General features: G+C 34.4%; 2 pseudogenes; one reads left to right on the plus strand and one right to left on the minus strand.

Annotated features, from left to right (window-relative positions):
- Positions 1 to 307: 307 nt before the first annotated feature.
- LOC115961777 lies at positions 308 to 2,261 on the minus strand (annotated as a pseudogene).
- Positions 2,118 to 3,837, plus strand: LOC115961785 (annotated as a pseudogene).
- The last annotated feature ends 18,447 nt before the right edge of the window (positions 3,838 to 22,284 follow it).

Raw genomic sequence — 22,284 nt, forward strand, 5'->3', positions numbered from 1 at the left:
AAACATGAGTCTGTGGACACACATATCAAACAAGTCTATTATAGATCATTGATTTGATATTTTTTCTTGCAAGACCCAAGGGGCCAACCCCAAAAGGTTGAATGCTCTGTTGAATCATGCAAGCATGATTGGGGGCTAAGGAAATTTGACCGTCTGAACCTCTGGCAATCTACATTGATTACAATGCAACCCTCTTTTATTTATTGTCGTTATTCATGTTATTTTCCTATTTCCAAATTGACTCAAGGTTTAACTTGGTGTAATAGTGCAGAAGATCAAACAAAACTAAACCTCAAAACTTTGTCTAAAATAAAAATCTTAAGATTGAATACACAGCCCCAAGACAACTACAATGAATAGCATTAGCAAAGCAAAGATGCTTCCCCAACATGTAATAACTTATTTTAAAGATTACTAAAATCACAATCCTTCATTCCAACATTGTGTCATTAATGAAAGTCGGGAATTAATTAAAAAAGAAACTGTGTTGAAATCTACTAAAACCAAATTTATGTCTTCCTTGTACATTCACTAACGTCTCAACTTTCAATCCTCCCTCCCACCAATCATCAGATGATAAACAGCTAGTAACTGCAAATAGCTACGTGCAAAAAGAATGCAAATGAGTAAATTAGATAACAGTACTACCTTGCATTCCAGTTGCCAACAAATATTGTGCCAACTTGATAATTGTGGCATGTGGTACTTGTCACGCAGCTTAGCACCATCACAGTGGAATATTTCCCATGCATATTTATAAATCAGAACGCATTAATCTATTAAGGCATCATTGCTGGCTTGATTACTACCATGAAGATCTGGGAGGTCAGAACTAACGGAGATCTTGATCCATCTCTCTCTCCACATACTTGAGACAAGGCTGCATCACAAGGCCAATTTCCACATCTCTCTCTCTCTCCACATACTTACAAGAAATACCTTGTGTGTAGAAAGAGCCAACACAATGCAGATCAATATGGTTGGCGGAATACACATAAGAATGGCTCCAATTGTTCCCACGGGTATCTTGTAAGGCCGAGATGCAAATGGATGTTTTACTCGTAACCATACAAATGCTAGGAATTCCAAAATAGTACAAGAAATTTTTCTGCTGCTACAATCTCTTGGAAGCTCAGCCATGACAGCAAGAGCTCACCAATGGCTGAGAATAGAAACCCTATTAGAGGAGTTCCATAACGAGACTTCTTGCCAAAGAACTCATGTAGCATCCCTCGTTCCGCCATACCCAAAAGTTGGAAAGAGTCACTGCTCATCTCAGCTACATACATCCCCATATTCGACATTGCTGAAGCACCTTGGATCCACCATCTCAACCAAACTCCCCCAATAATTTTAGCAATATCCGAGAAATACCTAACGGTCCACAACTCACGGTTGACTGGAACAGCACCAGTACCAATTAAAAGAGGAAAGAAATATCCAAGAACTACCAATATCAAAGCATAAAGTAGAGCCTTTGGAAGTGTTCTCTTTGGGTTGTCCACCTCACCAGCAAGGGTGCTTTATTGCGTCCCAATAATTTAGATTCCAAAATAAAGTGTTTAAATACAAATTCCAATCCACATTATGTCGATTTACCTCTAACCATCTAGAAGGCTCCAGCTTTGGAATTGCCACAAGCCCCATAACTACGAAAGGAAGAATTGAGAAAATTCCTAAAAGAACAGCAACCCATCCAACAATGTTCAATCCCCTATAGTTCATGTAAGTGAGGATAACAGTCAAAGCTAACACGGCTAGGATTCTCGGTAAACCACCACCTAAAGCTGGGATTGCCGACTTTAAATAATCAAGAAACAAAACTAGGTAGAGCGCGTTATCAATAACCCCACTTAGCCATTTCATCCAACCTTGCTGAAACCCCCAATAAGGACCTAATGCAGTCGAAACCCAAACCACATAAACCACCATTCTCGGGGAACATGGTACCCATCTCAGCAGTTATTAATGCCTCAGGAACACTCCATATGAAGAGGAAAACCAAGAAGGGCTAAAAGAGGACCAGCAGCACCCACAATATCCTCAATCCCAAATGGCCCCCCAGAAACCTCATAGAAGATGAGGAACACAAGAGGCAGAATTGAAACTTTTTTGAACTTATCTACCCTAGGAAGAGGTACTGCACCAACTAGAGCTTATCTACCCTACTCCATATCAAAAATAACGCTAATCCGAGAGCTTTTGCTGTTGATTTTAAGCCAATCAACTAGAGGCACTCCATAAAAGATATTCGATGACATAGGAAGCATCAAGGAGTTCCAAAAACACTTGGCTTTGGGGCAATCTCTTAAAGCATGGACAATGGTCTCTTAAAACTGTGTGTGTGTGTTTTAAATAAAAAGAAAATTCTTATATCAGAGAGAAATCCCAATGTTTAATTTATTGAGAACATGATGATGCATGTAGAAATTGAGGAATACATCAAATAGGCAAGCATCTATTGCAATGGGAGACTATAGTGGTGATGAATATGTGTCAGTTGGTGCAGTACCTCTTCCTAGGGTAGAAGTTCAAAAAAGTTTCAATTCTACCTCTTGTGTTCCTCATCTTCTATGAGGTTTCTGGGGGGCCATTTGGGATTGAGGATACTGTGGGTGCTGCTGGTCCTCTTTTAGCCCTTATCGGCTTCTTGGTTTTCCCCTTCATATGGAGTGTTCCTGAGGCATTAATAACTGCTGAGATGGGTACCATGTTCCCTGAGAATGGTGGTTATGTGGTTTGGGTTTCGGCTGCATTAGGTCCTTATTGGGGGTTTCAGCAAGGTTGGATGAAATGGCTAAGTGGGGTTATTGATAACGCGCTCTACCCAATTTTGTTTCTTGATTATTTAAAGTCGACAATCCCAGCTTTAGGTGGTGGTTTACCGAGAATCCTAGCCGTGTTAGCTTTGACTATTATCCTCACTTACATGAACTATAGGGGATTGACCATTGTTGGATGGGTTGCTGTTCTTTTAGGAATTTTCTCAATTCTTCCTTTCGTAGTTATGGGGCTTGTGGCAATTCCAAAGCTGGAGCCTTCTAGATGGTTAGAGGTAAATCGACATAATGTGGATTGGAATTTGTATTTAAACACTTTATTTTGGAATCTAAATTATTGGGACGCAATAAAGCACCCTTGCTGGTGAGGTGGACAACCCAAAGAGAACACTTCCAAAGGCTCTACTTTATGCTTTGATATTGGTAGTTCTTGGATATTTCTTCCCTCTTTTAATTGGTACTGGTGCTGTTCCAGTCAACCGTGAGTTGTGGACCGTTAGGTATTTCTCGGATATTGCTAAAATTATTGGGGGAGTTTGGTTGAGATGGTGGATCCAAGGTGCTTCAACAATGTCGAATATGGGGATGTATGTAGCTGAGATGAGCAGTGACTCTTTCCAACTTTTGGGTATGGCGGAACGAGGGATGCTACATGAGTTCTTTGGCAAGAGGTCTCGTTATGGAACTCCTCTAATAGGGTTTCTATTCTCAGCCATTGGTGAGCTCTTGCTGTCATGGCTGAGCTTCCAAGAGATTGTAGCAGCAGAAAAATTTCTTGTACTGTTTCGGAATGATTTTGGAATTCCTAGCATTTGTATGGTTACGAGTAAAACATCCATTTGCATCTCGGCCTTACAAGATACCCGTGGGAACAATTGGAGCCATTCTTATGTGTATTCCGCCAACCATATTGATCTGCATTGTGTTGGCTCTTTCTACACTCAAGGTATTTCTTGTAAGTATGTGGAGAGAGAGATGTGGAAATTGGCCTATAAAACATCTATTTGATGGTTGTGCTAGACATGGTTCAACATATTTTATAAAGGTGTACCTGTAAAACATATTTAACAATTTTTTTTTTAAACCAAGAAGCAGACAGGTTTTCATACAAAGAGATTCCAAGTTTATATAGATTTTAAGCTAACCTTCAAATAATGAAGACACCACATCATTTTTTCTACCCACTTAGTTCTTAATTTGTACCTTTGTGGTTCTCTTTGTTTATTTCTTTGTTTTTTATTTTTGGCAACTGAGTTTTTGTCATTAAGTAGGACATATAGAATATGGGTAGATTGTGGTGATTATTTTAAAAATTTATTGTCAAATAATCCTTAATCCAAAATTTGCTGTCAAATTATTCACTTAAAATAATAAAAAATTTCTTACCCGTAGCTATGTTAATTTTTTTCACTCGTGTTAGTTAACCAAGATTGACATAAGCAACAATAAAGAAAGCACAATGAGACCAACCAATCCTTGAGAACCAAACAACACTGATAACTTAGCATATAACATGGGGGGAAAATGAACGCAAGCTAAGTATATGCAAGTGCTTTTATAATCTTTTCCAAATTTAACTGTTTCTAATCCCCAAGAAAATACAGAACAAACAAATATGATTAATAGAATTGTCAAGTCGGAAATAAAATTTATAAATTTTCTTTCAAGCATTTTATCAAGCACTATGGATTCAAACACTTTAATAGACTCTTGGGGATCTTTGCAATGCGAATCCTACAAAAGTTTGGCCTCAATTGAAGTTTTGAAGGTCAGCCAATCCATACAGGTACATGGGTCTATGCTTCAATTGCACATGCGTGGAGAAGCTTTTTCTTAAAAAAAAATTTATTAAGCTTCTTCCTCATTGATCATTCTAAACAAAACCAGATTACTTATCAAATTGTCTTTTACTTAAGGTCTATAGTACGAAATTTAACAAATTTTCTTAATCACATCCCCATGTAACATATTTATATCACTTACCCAAAGACCAAAGTCATAAATTACAGAAACAGTGTTGGTCAGTAAAAATCTCAACCAGCAAACAATTCAAATATTAAAAAATATAAATATAAATAAATAAAAAAAATAAAAAAACCAGCATCTAGTCTGATTATCAAAAACCCATACCAAACAACATCAAAGAATGAATAAACAGAGTAATAGTATTTTGTACCTCTTTGATACAGAAGAAGGGTTTGATAAATTAGGGGCCGATGGTTTTCCTCCTTGGGTTTAGTCCTGCCTACTGCAACGGTTAAAGTTGAAGTTTCAATCTCCCTGAGTCTGAGTACCCTCAAACATTGTAAACCACAAACTTAGCACCCCAAGTAAAATAAAAGATAAAAATGAAAGATAGAAATAGAGAGGGAGAGAGTGTCAGCAATATTTATTTACATGCAGACATTGATGAAGGAGTTGTTGTCCATGAGCTTGTAGAGGAAGAGTCGATCCATCAATATATAACCAATCAATCTTTAACACTTTTTTTGGCTGTAATTGAGGGAAGAGAAAGGAAAAGAAATGAGTAAATGCAAAAGAAGGGAAGAGAAATTTATATATTGATGAAAAGGGCAGCTGAAAGAGTAAAATTTTTGCTGGAAGAACTGAAGAGTTAAGAGAGAAAGAAGTGAACTGTTTTTTGCTGAAAGGAATTAAGTTCTGAACTTAAATGCTGCAAAGAACTTATATAGAGTGCCCCATGGCAGGACCTCATGCACTCCCGCATAAGGTAGGCTTATATATATATATATATATTGATGATTATTTAAGGGTAATATTTAAACAAATCGCATAACTTATTGATAGAAGTAGTATATATATATATATATATTTTTTTTTTTTTTTGAGAAACAAAGTTGTATATTTATATGGTTACTCTAGTCCTAGCAACAATCTAAATTTACATGAGTTTAAATAATTTAATGTGGGTGATTTTTAGAGTTAGACGCACAAAATTTAACCAAACTTTAGCAATGTTTATATCTTAAACATTATTATTTTATTCAACCCCAATTATTTTAGTCTCACAAAACATAGAGAAAGAATAAAAACAAAAAAGAATAGGGATAGAATAAAAAAAAATTAAATAAAGTGGTAACTGGTTAGGAGAATAAAATATTAAATATAGAGTATATTGATAAAGTAGTTATATAAAATAGATAAAATAGTTTTTTTTTTTTGGCATTTATGAAAGCGAATGCTGAATACATGCATGAGATGTCTCACTAAGATAAAAGAGATCAAAACAACAAACATATAAAATTTAACCAAACTTTAGCAATGTTTACATGTTAAACATTATTATTTTATTTCACCTCAATTGTTTTGATCTCACAAAATATAAAGAAAGAATTTTAAAAAAAAAAAAAAAAAAAAAAGAGAATAGAGATAGAATAATTTTTTTTTTTTATAAATAAAGTGGTAACTGGTAAGAGAATAAAATATTAAATGTAGGGTGTATTAATAAAATAGTTATGTAAAATAGATAAAATAGATTTTTTTTTTTTTTTTGGCATTTATGAATGTGAATACAGAATAACTATTTGAGATGCCTCATACTTGTGACTTGTCAGATAAAAGAGATCAAAATAACAAAACAAACAAAAGTGTAAAATTTGGAGTTCCAAAATTGAGCAATTTTTAGATGTCCCACTCCCACACTTGTGAGATGAAGAGATATAAAAACAACACACTAAAATGTGAAAATGGGTGCTCCCAAAATTAAAATAGACAAAAACGTATCTACCATTAGGGGCGTACACAGATTGGTTCGGTTGGTTTTGGAGAGGTTTTTTGCACCACGCCTATAGGGTGCGGTTTCACCCTATGCTTGACCGCACCTCACTTTTGGAAGGTAAGAACCGGTCTACACAAGGTGCGGTTAAGCTTGGCAGCTCGATGCGGTTTGTTCGGTTATATGGGCTGGACTTTATAAAATTACTATTCTAAGTAACCTTTAACTAAAACACAGAGTCATACACTAATTTTAATAACATATTAGTAACAAAAACCAACACACAGCTTACTCAGTGCTAAAATCACAACAAGATAATCAACTAAAACCATAATAGCATGATATAATAAGCTAAAATCAAAACAGTATAGTCAATCAATAGCATGATATAATAAACTAAAATCACAAAAGTATAATCAATCAATAGGATGATCAACAAATAAATCTACAATCTTTAAACCCTTCAGACAAAATCAAACTGCATAGAAAAAAAAAAATCAAACATTAGTGAACTCAAAAAAATACTATAAATAGTATTAGAAAATACCCAGGAACTCTTTAAGCCTTTGAGATTTAGTCCTTTACTAGGCTGAAGCTGAATCTCTTAAATTACCCCTGAAATTACAAGAAAATAACGCAAAAAAAAAACAAAAATTAGAATCAACAAGAAACATTCAGTGAATTCAAAATAAAACCAAAAAAATTAGGGGTTAGAGTTACCAAAGACAGAACTATATAGTAGCAGAGCCACGGTGGAGAACGGAGATGATAAGGAGACTGACTGAGAGGAAATTCTTTCTTTGTGAGAGAGAGACTGAGAATCAGAGACGAGTCTTGATGAGAGTGTGAGACTGAGAGCTTGTGTTCTTAAAGCGTAGAAGGTTAGGTCATAGGTGGGACTGGGAGCCTAAGACTGAGAATTTGAGAGGGAAAAACTACTGTTTGCTCGGCGGGATTAGGGTATGGAAAAAAATTATGTGACTGAGGGCAAAAGATTAGAGAAAAATGGTTAGATGGGAGCCTGGCCCTGTTTGGTTTTCTCATCACTCATTTCTCACTTCTCATTACCCAATTCTCATAACTCAAACTCTATTTTCATAACTCATTTCTCTAACTCTATTTTTTCACTCACTCAAACTAAAACTTGTTTGGCTTCATATCTTGGCCTCTATAACTCAAAATTTTGCACAAAGTGGTGAGACCCATTTACTGTGTTGGGTCAGAACGGTAGTTGCCTACCCGCGTTGTCTCTTTTCTTTCATTTCTCACTTTCTTTCTTTCCATTTCCATATGGATTTTCCATAAAAACTCAAACTCACCATCAAAACAAAGAAACCCACCAACAATGTCTGAAATAAATAAATAAAACAAAGAAACCCAAAAAAAAAGCTCCTGCCTCCTCCCACAATTTGTACCAACTCCATCAAACCCACTTCCTCACAAACACTAAAAGCTTAGAGCATACATAAACCCCAGTGCCTCACATGTCACCTGAGACATACCCACCATCCTGTATAGAACATACATAAACTCCACACGCACAAACCCATTTCTGTACATTTGTGGATGAACCCAAAAACCCAAAACAAAAATACTTTCTTTAGAAACCCCAAACCCAAATCAAATTCCATTTTGAAACAAACACCAAAACCCAGAACAAAAAAAATTTCTTTAGAAATACCAAACCCAAATTAAACTCCATTTTTCAATCACCAAACCCAAATCAAGCAACAAACCAAACTCAAGCCCAGATCTTGATCTTTTCTTTCGGCCCACCGCTGGTGAGTGGTGGCGATGATGAGCAGGTTTGAGCAGCTTTGGAGGGCCGGTATGCAGCTGTGGTGTGCATTTGAAGAGAAGAAAAAAAAAAAAAAAGGATGAGAATGGAGAGTTCCAAGGAAAAAAAAAAAAAAGATGAGAATGAAGAGCACGGTAACAGAGGAGAGAGGAGAAAATATCCGTTGGAGAGAGTAATGACCCATCTGACATGATGTGGACAACACAAGGAGGTGGGTCCCATGTTTGCTTATAATTACAAAAATACCACCCTAAAGAATAGTCTCACACTTTGGACCCATGACACTGCATTATTTAGATCCATATTCCGTGCCATACCTTAAATCCCAGCCATCCAACCAATTAATCCAATGGCTTAAACCTTTGACACCTCACCAAATAACAAAAAGACTATTTTATCCTTAAAGAATTTCACAGTTTCTGGTAAACGTCTGAGAAACCAGACAGAAAATCAAATATTTCTCTCTCTCTCTCTCTCCCCTGCGCAGCTGCCGTCTCTGCCTCTCTTTCAACCCATTCTCACAGCAGCCCCAGCTCATATCCAAACACTGAAACTTAGCATTTGAAACCAAACCCCCAAACACTCACACTCCCTCTTTCTCGTGTGTAAAGCTGTCCCAAGTCCCAACTCTCATGGAATGAAGGTCTCTCTAAAACCAAACGCCTTTGTGGTAGTCACCGCGGGTCCATCCAGGGCCGGCTCAAGGCCTAGGCAAGTTAGGCCTAGGCCTAAGGCCCCACTAAAAATTTTCTTAGGAAAAAAGGCCCCACTTTTCATACTTGAAGGCCCAAATTTTTATAAAACTATATATATATTTTCTAAAGGTTGCACATTTTTTTTTATTAGTGATGTTAAGGATACTACAAATTTTATTATTGGTTTACAAATTGTCATGTTATTAATTACAAAAAAGTGATATAAACATTCATTAGTTAAATTGATGAAGTTCATCAATGAGAGACAATGTCACATTATATTTTGAACATTTTATAGTGCTTTTAATTAGCGTATTTTTCTTTTTCATTTCTATTAAGACTCTCAAATTACAAGACCAATAGAACCTTAACTCAATTGAAACCTTAAAATATTTCAAAAAGATGTTGCAAGTGTATTAAATCATCAATTATTGATTAATCTCCCTTGATAGTTTGAGACTTTGATTTTTGTAAACTAATATTTGACAAAGCCATACACCAAATAATATCTATCTCTCTCTCTCTTAAAATCAAAATATAAAATTAAAAATTAGATTACAACTTTATTTAACTATACTTCTCTTATATCCAAAAGAAAGTATCTTTTTCGATCGCAATATATTTTTATTTATTTTTATTAATATTTATAATTCAACTATGATATTCAATTCTCTATATGAAATTAACATTAGTCTAGTTGTATTATTTATGTATTTAATGTATCAAATTAACCTTAGTTTAATTAGTATTAAATAATTTTGTTTAATTAATAGTTACATATTAAAGGCCCCACATAAATTTTTCGTCTTAGGCCCCAAATTATATTGAGCCGCCCCTGGGTCCATCCCCAACATAGAAGAAGATCGAGCAAGACAATAACAGAACACAGAAAGACAGAAGTCAGAAGAACAACCTCAAACTCCTCTGCTTCTTTCCACCATGCACGCTTCAATCTCGATCTAGGACTCGCCCTTTCCACTCGATGAGTTCATCAACTCAAATACCAGTTTTTGTTTTCTTCTTCTTCTTTGAATGGCATACTCTTTATTCTTTTCCTTAATGAGCTAACTTTCTAATCTTGCCCAAGACATGTATTAGTTATTTCTTATACCCAAAAGAAAATCACCATTTTTTTTTTTTTGGCTAAATTTCCCTATCCATTGGAATATTTAGGCAAAACATAATTTGAGTTGAAAAAAGTTACTTTTTGATACCAGGGTTTATTGTAACTATCCACCATAAACTATAGGATTATTTGTAATGTCCATCCTAAAATATAAATTTTTGTGATCAATATATATTCAATACCCAGATTAAAGACCAGTTTACCAGTCAAAATTAGTGTTGAATTTACCAAATTAGTGGGCTGGTTTATGTGATAGTGTGCTCTAATGTATCAAAATTAATTTGTAATGTTCACCCAAGTGGGCCTTTACTAAATTTTGCATTTTAATACTGATATTAGATATTGGGGTGGGCATTGCAAGTTAATCTTGAATTAAGGTGTTGATATTGCAAAAATAATAGTGGGTTAGGGTGGAAATTGTAAATGAGTCAATGACCATGTAGGTTAGTGTCAATACTCAATAGCTACATTGAACCCTTAATACCAGAATTGCTTAGCTTCCAATTAGCCCTGAAATGACCCCCTTTAAGTCTTATAAGATTTTTAGACGATTTTAGTAATTCTGTTTGTCCCACCAGTAGAGGTCTACTCAAGATTGAAACCTTATTTTGTCATAAAATTCATGTAATTGAAAAATGGACGGTTGTTTTTTTTTTTTAAGTTTTGCATATTTTCAATAACAAATAAATCAAAATCTTATCATTTATGACTTTATTCTCTCTCAAAGATCAATGAATACAAATCATCCTCAATAACTTTACTGATGTCTTTTACATTCTAATTTGAAGTATCACTTGGGTCTTTAGGATTCCATGGTCGATTGAGTTCTCAACTTAGGTTCATTATTTGTGCATTCCAATTGTTTGATAAATTGTCCTAACGATTATGTGATATGTGCTTTCTGTTCAATCTGGTGGGGTTGTTGCTGGTAGATGCTGGAGTCTATGCTAATCCTTGTCTCTGATCTAGTTTGGCTTTAAATGACTTTGTTTTGTATTATTAGTCTTGTTGTTATGTAAGCTAGCAATCTTTGTTAGGTTGTCCTTGAAGGACTGTGAGTTTCAAAGTAGCTTTACTCTGCTAGATGTAATATGTTTGTTCATTAGTAAAATATCTGAATAACCAAAACAATTCTTATAAACATACTCTTTTGTGCCATTTGGATGAATTATACACAAAAATTTCTAAATAGAAAGTGGTAATAGGCAGTATAAGAACCTTGTCAAGTGAAATTTCTGATAAAATGTTACCAAAAGACTTAATTTTTCCAAATGAAGAACCTTGCCTATGTGTATGGCTAAAGGAATAGAATGTTAAAACTGTGAAAACCACTTAATACACTAGCATACTGGCTTCCCATATATACACACACACTCAATAAAACATTAGTTATGTAAGGTGGAATGAAGATATGTGAGTAGAGACTATGAAGTTAACCCTGGTATTTTTTACGCCTTTGACTAACGATCAATTGAGATTTGATTAAACAATCTTATTTGGTTATGTAAAACTTTTCAGGTTTGGCAGAAATACACTAGAGGTTTTAGCTATAATTTAAATGCACAATAGGATAATTTAGTACATCTAATACTAAGCTTGCTATATGATTTATTGATGTTTTACATTTTTTTTCTTGATTATTTCTTTCAAAAATATTAGAAATGATTCATTGATTATTTCATTCAAATATTACTTTTTTTTTTTTTTTTTTACATTTGTGTTATGTGTAATTGTTTTCTTGTAGATGTCATGTACAAGTAATGCATTAGGTCAGGAAGGATCATTTGCAAGTGTTGCATTATCATCTCCTCAAGAGAGGAGATCAAGTATTGCAAGCTCCGGCCACAAAAAATGATGGTGCAAGAGATCCTCAACTCAAAGAAGTGTTGCAAGTGGAGAGAATGGGTGGTCCACAATATCAAGCAATTTTTTTAGTTTAGAATCATGTTTTTTAAACTTTGGCTAAGTGCTCTAATGATTGTTCATGTGCCAATTAGTTTGGCAATGACGTACTAGTGATTTGTGTGAGATGTATTCATGAGCAGATTATGATCCTCATTTTGTTATTAATAAAAAAAATAAAAAAATAAAAAATCAGCATCTGTGTGCAATTTATACAAATTATAATTCTCGTTTTATCATTGACATTGAACACTTAACTGAGCAAGATACAATTTTGAGTACACTTTGTGCATTTGAACATATAAACCATATGCACAATTGTTGTCTTTGCTCTTATTGGCATTTCTTCTAGTTTGATGTTTACCCTAGTACAATTCAAACATTTGAACATATATCCATCATATTAAGTACATTGGCTGGCATTTCTCCTCAAGTCCCAGGTCTTTTCCATCTTTCTTTGCAACTCCAATGATTTTAGAGTATATTGAAGTTTGATAGCAGTGGAAAGTTTGATACTCGGTCTTTTTATCATAAGATTCGAAATGCAACTCCTTCCACTTTCCCTTGGAAAGGAATTTGGAAAGTTAAGGTTCCTAAAAAGGTGGCTTTTTTCATGTGGACAGCAGCCCATGATCAGATTCTTACTTTGGATAATCTTATGCTTCGCGGTCGCCCTTTGGTGAATCGTTGTTACTTGTGTTGTTGCAATGCAGAATCTGTGAATCACCTATTACTTTTTTGCCCAATAACTCATTCTTTGCGAATGTATATGCTTTGGTTGTTCGGGATTGATTGGTTCATGTCAGGTTTAGTTGTGGACTTATTATTTAGTTGGTATCATTGGATTGGGAAGCATAGCTCTGATATTTGGGATTTGGTTCCAGACTGTTTAATGTAGACTATTTGGACTGAATGGAATTGGCAGTCTTTTGAGGATGAGGAGAAAACTGTGGTTCGGTTATTAGAGTTTTGCCAGCAGACCCTCTTTGACTGGTCTCGATGTTGGGGTTTCACAGATTGCTCTACCCTTTTGGATTTTCTTTCATCTATTAGAATAGTTTAGGAGCTACTTATGTCTTTTTGTTCCTTTTTCCTTTGTTCACTACCGTGAACTCTTTGTATTTCTCTTACTTTTCTTTTATTAATAATATTCTCTCTTTACTTATCAAAAAAAAACATTTCCAATCGGATGTCAAGGTTGCATCTTACAACTTGTAACACATTTTTGATCCCTTACATCTGTTTGAGAAAATTAAAAAAGAAATTAGATAAAACTAGATGTGAAGGCCATAAAGTCATTAGAAATACAATGAGAGAAGTCATTAGCAAGCATTTAGATTTCATTCAATTTTTCATCAGGTCTAACATTTTGATCCTAAAAAAAAGGAGAGCCCAATAATTAAACTGTTTTTGTTTGCCTATTCTTGTTCATAATAACAAATCTAAATCTATGTATAAAATGTTCAATCTATAAACTATGTTTTGAATATTTCCTCAGCCCAGTGAAGCTAATGGAGCCTCAAGCTGCTCTGGAGGGCGATATAATCCTAGACTTAATTAAAATGAAGGTCATTAAAACAAGGTACAGGTTGAGTTTGATGTTTATGCCTTTTCTTTCTCACCTGAAACAAATATTGCTAGCTTACACAACAGCAAGACTAATAATACAAAACCAAGACATTTAAAGCCAAATTGGATCAGAAAAAAGGATTAGCATAGACTCCAACATCTACCAGCAACAACGCCACCAGATTGAACAGAAAGCACATATCACATAATCATTAGAACAATTTACCAAACAATTGGTATGCACAAATAATGAACCTAAGTTGAGAAATCAATCGACCATGGAATCCTAAAGGCCCAACACAAAATTCATTAAATCTACATCATTTGATCAATATCTAACCATAATCATCACAAAAATCTACGATTATCAAAGGAACTAAAAAACAAATCAAAATAAATAAAAAAGAAAGAATTCTTTAGGTATTATTGAAATTGCTGAGTGCATCACCAACAAGACCACTATACCTGTAGTGACGATATTGGAAACCCATTTTCATTCAATCACAACAGATTCAGCCATATTGCAAAGCCCCAATTTTCAAACTCAAGCAAAACCATCAAGCTTTACACTCAACAAGAAAACCCATTAATTAAGCTAATAAGAAAAAAAATCCTATTTCCATACACATAGCATCATAGTTTTAGCATAAAAATCCAACCAAAAAAAAAAAAAAAAGCAGAATACAGAGAGATAAACTAAAACTCTATGGAGCATTTCAACAAACATCTTCATTGCCCACCCAAAAACCAGCTTTAAAAATGCCAACAATAACAGTTATTGGTAATACCAGAAATCCAAACAAGAAAACCCATTCATCAAGTTAATCAAAACTGAAACAAAATGTTATTCATCAAACTAATAAAAAAATGAAACAAAATGAGTGTCAAAGGGGATTCAGTCTTGTCTAAAAGGCAAATAAAAATTGAAAAAAAAAAAGAAAAAGAAAATAAAGAATAAGAGAGTTGGACCCGTAGCCACCAGTGGTTGTGACGCCGATGAGAGGCACCGCCAACGGCAATAGGTGTGAGTGGAAGCAAAAGCTCGGCCACGGCTGGGCTTGAGAGAAGGAGAAAATAGAGAAACCCAGATGAGAGAGAGAGTGAGACGAGGAGAAAGCCATACTGGCAAGCATCACCGGTGGTGGTGAGGGATTTGGTGGCTGGTAGCTATAGCCATGGAGATTCAGCCATAGACAAAGGTTTGGTGGAAGAGAGAAATATTTTGAATTTTTTTGGATCTGATGAGAAGCTTAGAGCATCCATACCAGCTCGTGTAAATTTATCATCTATTTTACACAGAAAAAACTATTTTTTCTATTTTACACTATCACATTTCTAAAACACCCACCTCAGTTCGTCTATTTTACAAATCTATTCTAATTAAATAATATTATTTATTGTTTTTTTATTATTAGTTATTAAAACCGTTTTTCTCTCTTTCCTCACCCATTCTCTCTTTCAGCTCACTCACTCGTTTCTCTCTTTCCCTTACTCACTCCCAGCTCACCAACCCAGCCGATCCAGCTCACTCCCAGCTCGCCGATCCAGCTCGCCGCTGCCGCTACCTCAGCCACTAGTCGATTCGGCCTCCCTTTCGCTTTCGCCCTCCCTCTCTCCTCCACAACCGACCCTTCGCCTCCCACCTCCAACGGACAACAGCAATGGAAGATCCAACGGCAACAATGGAAGACCCGACGGCAGCAGTGGAAGCAAATCGGGCGACAGATCCAGCTCCGTTGGGCTGGGTTTTCCGGTGGTGTGTGTACTGTTTTTGGGTTGGGTTTCCCAGTGAGTTTTAATTGATTTTCAGTTGGGTTGATTTTTGGGTTTTTGTTGATTTTGGGTTGGGTTGATTTTTGGGTTTTCGTTGATTTTGGGTTGGGTTGATTTTTGAGTTTATGTTGATTTTGGGATATTTTTCTGTGCTAGGTTGTGGTGTTTGGTGGTGGCGCTGGCACTTGGATATTCTTCTTCCTTGCCACGCTAGTTTGTTGCAGTTTGATAGAGGAGAGAGAAAAAAAAGAATAAAAAATTATTTACACATTGAACAGTAACAAATGCACGATTACTGTTCATTTAAACGTCCGAGTGTATATTTTACACATCTTTACACCCACTGATGTGGGTGTTTTTTTGCCTAAAATGTGTAAAACTTGCACCTTTTTCTATTTTAGAGGACTTTACATGAGCTGATGGGGATGCTCTTAAGCAGGAAGCAGTGAGGAGAGAACAAATTGAATTGGCAAAGAGCTGGGCACACGGATTGCCAGCTTGGATTGGTGAGGTGTCAAAGGCTTAAGCCATTAGATTAAATGGATGGCTAGGATTTGAGGTATTGCACGGGGATTCACATCCTCTAGATTTCCTAGGGTACTCTACCAGTAGATTTCCTTAAATTCTAATCACTCTTTAATGATTTAATGGTCAAGATTCTGCCATGTCAGCAAAATAATTAAGATTATTATTAGTGGAATGCTAATATGACATAATTTGGACTATTAAATTATTAAAGAATGATTAAGATTTAAGGAAATCTATTTGATAGAGTACCTTAGAAAATCTAAAGGATCTGAATCCATTGCATGGGATATGAATCCGCATTATTTCTACCTTATTTTAACAATTCTCCAGTAGTTACAGACTTCCTCCCCTATGTTATAGCTAGGCAGGCTGCCGTCAGTTCTTAAGTAGGCATGCATGAATATACTCTTTTTTTTTCTTTTCTTTTTATTTATTTGGAGGTAAAATAAATAATTTTTTTATAGATAGTTTCAACCTATAGCGTATACAAATTTTTAAAGTGCCGATAAATAGTTTCAAATAATTGATAGTACTTAATGAATGTGATTGGGGCACACATGAACAGTGCATGTGTGTGTAGGACACTAGGACCCTATATATGGGTCTAATTAAAAAGCCAGTGTGTAAAACATATAGAAATAAAACACAATGGGAAAATTGAGTTAAATTTGGTTGAAAGTGAGAAAAGTAAGTTTGGGGGGACTGGACTTATGGTGTCAGGTAAAAGTCATAGACAAAGATAAGAGAAAATATGAGAGGACTAAACTTGGGGTGTAAGGTGAAAGACATAGACAAAAATGAGAGAAAGGCATATGAAAGTAGATTTTTAGATTGAAATGAAAAGCCAATCACGTGGGATATTATAAAATTTCTTGGAAGTTTTCTAATTTATAAATGTCCCACACCAATGTTTATTTATCAAAAAAAAGAAAATTGTTTTAGTGGTTTCTAACAACTAATTTGTTCAGTTTATCAGGAATTGTTTTATTTTAAATTATGCGTTAAATTCATTAGTATCATTATTTAACTAGCTAATAAATAGATTATTAGTGATAATTTTTTATTAATTAATATAATAATAACAATATTAATATATTTTATTTTATTTTATTTTTTAAAAAGTCTTTTTTTGCACATGAGAATTGATAAGAAAGAGTGAATAAAGTGGACTTCATTTGTAGCTTTTTACAACTTTTCCCCACTGACAGTGTTATTTTATTTTTATTTTTTTTAGAGTAAACTGCAACATTTTATTTAAAGAAAGAATAAGTTTATACAAAAGCAAGGCAGTATCATAGAACAACCATGCTAAACCTAAGCTAGCTACATAGCTTTCTCTTCACCTTACAAAAACAGAAAGTATAAGCAAAGTTAGAGCAATTGCATCAGTTGATACAAAGTTGTGCAAAATAGAAAAAATTGCTCATTTTACACAATTTGAGCAAAAAACACCCACATCAGTGGGTGTAAAATTGTATATGTAAGTACGGTTACTATAACTTGTGCATTTATTATTTTACATTTTTTTTCTCTCTCCTCACGTTACTCTCTCCTTTTTAGCTTCTACTCTCACCTCTCTCTCTCTTTTATCTCTGGTCCCTTCACATCAATAGCTTCACCGACACGATCAACACAGAAAGGAGAAGAGATGACACCTCGGCCCTAGAGAATCGAAACCACGACGAAGCTTTTAGTACCTGGACAACTCTAGCGCCTCCTCCAGTGCCGTGGGGTTTTTGTGTCGGGTTGAGGTATCGATTTTGGGTTTAGGGGTCTCGATTTTCTAGTTTTGGATTTATTGTTTGGATTTACTGTGGGGTTTGGATTTTCGGTTTGGATTTTCTATGGGGTGATGGTGGTTGATGATGGTGGCTGGGTGGGTGGGTTGATGGGTGGTGGCTGGGTGGGTGTGGATTGATCTGAAGATGAATATTTTATTTGAATAAATGTGTATAATAGACAAACTGATGTGGGTGTTTTGTAAAAATGAGTGTAAAATAGAAAAAGTAGGTTTTAGATGTGCAAAATGAAAAAAAATTTATGCATCAACTAATGCAATTGCTCTTACATCAAGCAATGCCAAAGAAAAAAACAAGACTATCTTACTATTACTCAAGACAAAACTCCATAATTAGCTTCCAAATATTCTAAACAGGGGTGACTCAACATAATTTGGGGCCTAAGGCGAAAAATTTATGTGAGGCCTTTAATATGTAACTATTAATTAAACAAAATTATTTAATACTAATTAAACAAAGGTTAATTTGATACATTAAATACATAAATAATACAACTAGACTAATGTTAATTTCATATAGAGAATTGAATATCATAGTTGAATTATAAATATTAATAAAAAGAAATAAAAATATATTGCGATTGAAAAAGATACTTTATTTTGGATATAAGACGAAGTATAGTTAAATAAAGTTGTAATCTAATTTTTAATTTTATATTTTGATTTTAAGAGAGAGAGAGATAGATATTATTTGGTGTATGGCTTTGTCAGATATTAGTTTACAAAAATTAAAGTCTCAAACTATCAAGGGAGATTAATCTATAATTGATGATTTAACACATTTGCAACATCTTTTTGAAATATTTTAGGGTTTCAATTGAGTTAAGGTTCTATTGGTCTCGTAATTTGAGAGTCTTAATAGAAATGAAAAAGAAAAATGCGCTAATTAAAAGCACTATAAAATGTTCAAAATATAATGTAACATTGTCTCTCATTGATAAATTTCATCAATTTAACTAATGAATGTTTATATCACTTTTTTGTAATTAATAACATGACTATTTGTAAACCAATAGTAAAATTTGTAGTATCCTTAACATCACTAATAAAAAAAATGTGCAACCTTTAGAAAATATATATATAGTTTTATAAAAATTTGGGCCTTCAACTATGGAAAGTGGGGCCTTTTTTCCGAAGAAAATTTTTGTTTTTTGGTGGGGCCTTAGGCCTAGGCCTAACTTGCCTAGGCCTTGAGCCGGCCCTGATTCTAAAGCATGCGCTGCAGCAGACATGGCTAGAAAAGGGGGATCAAGACGTGGAATACTGAAGCGAGCCTCATTTGGTTTATTCCAAATCATCTAGCTGGTTGTGAAAAATATTGCAATCTCTGGGTCATTTTTTCTTTGCATCACCGACAGTGTTATGAACATTGACAATGTACAAAAACCTTTGAATTTTTGAGTGACAAGTCACAGGTGACAACACAGTCATGATTGAAAGAACATTACATGTCAATCCCATCACTTTTTACTTTCAATATGTCTGGGGTTTCTGAGTTTCTCAATCTCACAGGACACAGCCATATCTATGATAAAGTTAGGCACATGTCTGGTGATTGAATAATAATAAGATCGGTTTTTCTCGTGATACATTAATAAATCAATTTATGAAATTTTTTATGAAAAAATAAAAAATGACAAACTTTTTCAATTTTTTTTTTAATTTTCTAAAATGAATTATTAATATATACCCTAAGACATATTCAGGGCCGGCTCAAGGCCTAGGCAAGTTAGGCCTAGGCCTAAAGCCCCACCAAAAAAAAAAAAATTCCTTAGGAAAAAAAGGCCCCACTTTTCATAGTTAAAGGCCCAAATTTTTATACAATCATATATATTTTCTAAATGTTGTACATTTTTTTTATTAGTGATATACAAATTTTACTATTAGCTTACAAATTGCCATGTTATTAATCACAAAAAACGTGATATAAACATTCATTAGTTAAATTGATGAAGTTTATCAATGAGAGACAATATCACATTATATTTTGAACATTTTATAGTGCTTTTAATTAGCACATTTTTCTTTTTCATTTCTATTAAGACTCTCAAAGTACGAGACCAATAGAATCTTAACTCAATTGAAACCCTAAAATATTTCAAAAAGATGTTGCAAATGTGTTAAATCATCAATTATAGATTAATCTCTCCTAAGAGTTTGAGACTTTGATTTTTGTAAATTAATATCCTACAAAACCATACACCAAATAATATCTATCTCTCTCTCTCTTAAAATCAAAATATAAAATTAAAAATTAGATTACAACTTTATTTAACTATGCATCGTCTTATATCCAAAAAAAGTATCTTTTTCAATCATAATATATTTTTATTTCTTATTATTAATATTTATAATTCAACTATGATATTCAATTCTCTATATGAAATTAATATTAGTCTAGTTGGTATTATTTATGTATTTAATGTATCAAATTAACCTTAATTTGATTAGTATTAAATAATTTTGTTTAATTAATATTTACATATTAAAGGCCCCGTATAAATTTTTCGCCTTAGGCCCCAAATTATGTTGGGCCGCCCTTGGACATATTAATTGGATCCTAATAAGATAAACAAATGTTCATTCTGCTAATTGAAAAATGACTTTAGGTACATGTATTCTTCTTCTTCTTTTTTTAATAGAAGAAGTTGGGGGACATGCCTTTTCCGATCTATCTATTTAGTAAAGTCAAGCTCATAGGCTCATAGCCAATAACTAAGTCCATTCCACAGTCATTAGGTCTGGTCTTTCGTGTTTGGCAAAGCTCATTTAGGAATGGCCATACTCATTGGGTAATGGATATCCTACCCTACCCGATCCAAATGTTTTGGGTAATACCCGGTTCTTCATGAGTAGAACCTAAACGGGTAGGGTATGGATATTACCTGAATAGTTCGGGTAGGGTATGGATAAATATCCATACCAAACACGTCAAAAAAATTATAAAAAAAAAAAAGAAAAAAAAAGAAAAGAAAAGAAGAAACTAAGTCTTTCACTTTCACTCACACAGTCACAAACTCTCTCTCTCACCTGAGCCTCCATCCTCACCATCAATCACTCTCTCTGTTTCTCTCACCCGAGCCTCCATGGCCCAGTACCTTCAACTCATCACTCCGATCACCAGCACCACCACTATGGTGGTCTTCTCCATCTTCGAACCCCCTTGCACACCCGGCCTTCGAAGTCAAATTCTACGTCAAAGACAACGACGTGTTCAGCGCCGATTTAATCAACGTCACCATCGTTTCCGCTCGCCGGATCCTCTCTGGCGAAACCATCAGTGAAGGGCTACCGATGCTCAACTCACTCAGCAAGCCTTCGAAACTGGATGCATCGCTCCTACTCGAAATGAGGTTCACGAAATGCGAGGACAATCCGATATACCGGTGCAGCATCACGACCGATCCGGACCATTTTGGAGTCCGAAACTCCTACTTCCCAGTTCGGAAAGGTGGGTCAGTCAAGCTTTACCAAGATGCGCACGTGCCGGAGTCGCTGTTACTGGAGTCGCTTGTGGTTAGTTTTTTTTTGTTTGTCTGTCTGAAAAAGGTAGAGTTTTTAAGTTAAAATGTTTTTGGATTTAAAAAAAAAAAAAAAATTAAATGGGTTTTGGGTAAGGTATGGATATCCATGGATAGTAAATTCAGGTAAGAATTTGGTATGGATAATAATGGATATTGGTATTCGGGTATCTATGGGCAAACATTTCGAGTAGGATATGGGTATACCCGATCCATACCCTACCCATGGCCATCCCTAAGCTCATTCCCTTTTAAGAAAGTGTAAGTAATCAACGGCTTGAAATGAAACATTCCTTCCAAGAAGGAATAATTTATAGGGAGAGAATTGACAAAGTTTCTATCACTCTCTCATTTTGATTTTCTGAGAAGTTACACATGAATTATGAAAGGCTAGTCTACCTAGTCTCCGGCGCACATTGTTGATAGCTCTACCTAGAAGGTTTTTTTTTTTTTTTGGTTCACAAAGTGTCAAAAACATCTACCTATATTATACCAATAAGAAAATTTTTAATTACACTAAAAGTTTTATTACAGTAATATTTTGTATTAAAATTAATCCTTTGTAGGGAGAGAATTGATAAAGGCTCCATCACTTTCTCATATTGATTTTCTGAGAAGTTACACATGAATCCTGAAAGGCTAGACTACTCTCTGGCACACACTGTTGATAGCACTACCTAAGAAGAGCTTTTTTTTTTTTTTTTTTCTTTTTCTTTTTTCTTTTTTTGGTATTTGTTTTCTGGTTCACAAAGTGTCAATTATGGTTTCTTAGGACTAAAGCTGATTTGGTGAGCTTAAAAAACATCTACCTATATCATACCAACTAGTTGTTAACCCGTGCGATGCATGGGAAAATCTTATGAAAGTATAGTTTATACATTAAAACATTTTAATTTTATATGAACTATAATAGTTTTAATAATATTTGAAAAATAAAATAAAAAGTGAAAACTCAGGCCAATTCAAGATGAACCACTGCAATAACAAAGGCAGTCCTCCCATTTATTCTTGCAAGCCAATAGAAACTGCAAGAGCTATCATGAGGGCATTCCATTAGA

The sequence above is a fragment of the Quercus lobata genome, chromosome 2, assembly GCF_001633185.2.
Source record: "Quercus lobata isolate SW786 chromosome 2, ValleyOak3.0 Primary Assembly, whole genome shotgun sequence".
In the NCBI taxonomy this organism is placed as follows: Eukaryota; Viridiplantae; Streptophyta; class Magnoliopsida; order Fagales; family Fagaceae; genus Quercus; species Quercus lobata.